The sequence below is a fragment of the Alligator sinensis genome, unplaced genomic scaffold (assembly GCF_000455745.1).
Source record: "Alligator sinensis unplaced genomic scaffold, ASM45574v1 scaffold48_1, whole genome shotgun sequence".
Lineage (NCBI taxonomy): Eukaryota > Metazoa > Chordata > Crocodylia > Alligatoridae > Alligator > Alligator sinensis.
In genome coordinates this window covers 441,066-443,330 of record NW_005842541.1, presented here as the reverse complement: position 1 = coordinate 443,330, position 2,265 = coordinate 441,066, and positions in this window count along the sequence as shown.

Below are 2,265 nucleotides of genomic sequence, written 5' to 3'. Positions count from 1 at the left end.
TCCAGAGAAGGGCGACTCGTATGGTTAAGGGCTTGCAGACCAAGCCCTACAAGGAGAGACTAGAGAACCTGGACCTTTTCAGCCTCTGCAAGAGAAGGTTGAGAGGCGACCTTGTGGCTGCCTATAAGTTCATCACAGGGGCACAGAAGGGATTTGGTGAGGTTTTATTCACCAGGGCGCTCCCGGGGGTTACAAGAAATAATGGCCACAAGCTAGCAGAGAGCAGATTTAGACTGGACATTAGGAAGAACTTCTTCACAGTTCGAGTGGCCAAGGTGATCGGACTCAATGAACTATTGAGGTCCCTTCTGACCCTAACATCTATGAATCTATGGAGTGGCACTCATAGAGGGTACAGGGCTAATTTGTAGCCTGCCAAAAATGTTGTGTCCCCACCTCCCCTGCATTGCAATAGTGTACAGGAAGCCATCAGCATTTAGAGCACACACAGACCCCAGTCTGCCATGAGGAAAGACTTGCATTCCTTTGTGATATGGGATGTAAGGTTTGATTTGTTCTACAACTTCAGACCTTCCTCACAGCTCCAAGACAGGTCTCCTGAGACTTGAGCCCTCCTCCTTCATTGTCTATTTCCTATTCCACAGCTATCCCCTTCCTCTTGGAGGTGACCTAAGGCTTATTCTTCCAGCCAGAAGGGGCACTACTAACATAGCAGGATGAGGCACTCAAGGCTCAAACCACAGCACAGCCCCCTGTTGTAACTCATGGCACTTTGCAGGAAGCTTCATGAGTTACAGCAATCCATGGGATGCAATAGAAGTACACTGCTGAGTCCTGGGGATGGGGAATCCATCTGCTGGCTGCAAGCCTGTGGCCAGTCTCCCCTAGCAATGCCGCACCCCCCCACCCCCAGCTCTGGCATTGTTTTCAGAATGGGAGTGGGGAAAGGGAGTGGAGGGAGCTAGTTCTAGGGGTTACCCAGAAAGGAACCCCTAGAGGGTGGGGTCAGTAGATTGGAGCGCTCCCCCCACCATCTCAGGGGGGCTCCTATACACCTGCCCCACCCTCTAGTACCAACTGAAAAAACCCAAACCAAACTCCCTCTTCTGCCCTTCCCCCTTCACATTCTAAAAACAGCACCGGGGCTGAAAGGCAGCATAGACAGAAGTTACTGAAGCCACTCCATTTTGGAGCATCTTCATCTGAACCCTCATGGAATGAGAGTTCAGATTTTTGTGGGATCAGGACCTTTTAAAGCACTCTGCACCTGTGCACTTGTTTGGTCACAGCTGTAGAGTGCTTTCAGGGGCCACATCAGGCAAAAACTGTCACTTCTGTCTGCCCCTTCAATGGGAGAGGGGATTCCCATCACTTATTCTGTTTGTACTGTGCCTAGCACAATGGGGTCACGGTCCACACCTCATAAGGATTTATTGTATGTATTGTGGTAGCACATCATTGTGTTCCATGTCCCAAAGCTTTGCCAGGCTGGATATTGAGGGAGATGCATTCCTGTAGAGCCACTTGATTACTAAGGAACGTTTTAACTGGGGAAAGGGGAAGAAATCTACACTCAAGAAAGAGCAATATATCTTGCTAAGCACAAGAGTGTTTCTAGGACTATGGCTCTCATAGCCCATAGTTGATGGTATACTTTGGTCTGGTATGTCAGGAGGTTGGCAGGTAGCTTTTTCTGGCCCAGGTGACATTATAAGCACAAAGTTCATGGCACAGTCAGCCTGTCTGCCTATACTGTCTCTCTGGTATGATTAGGGTTAATTTTCCAGATTCAGAAACAACCACCCTTAAGTCCCTATTAAACCACACACTGACTTCCATAGATACTGCATGGACAACAGGCCCTAAATGTGAATGTCTGCAGTGGCTGAAAAACTCACTCAGGGCTGAAGAAAATTCCAGAGAATTCCTCCAGGAGGGGGAAAGATCTGGAATGATCCAGGGTAAGCAGATCAAGAGCTAACAAAGGCCAAGAACAGTGGCCTTGGCCACATGCATCATTTCTGGCATGTGGAAGGAAGCCAGCTCCTGTGCTTTGCAAAACAATGACAACCTGATGACTTGCAGCCTTGATTGCTCTGGAAAGGAAGCAGGTCCACTGCCAGCTCTTATCTATTGGGCTGACATCATTCAAGGAAGATGTCTTCTGCACTAATGCACCCCTGCAGCTTCTTGCAATAGAGGAAAAAGGCTGGCAGTTGGTCACCTGTCTGGCATTCTGCTGCTGAGAAGTTCCAGACTCTCTGAACTGCAATGTAAGCTCAAGAGTCTGAAAAGCAACTCCCC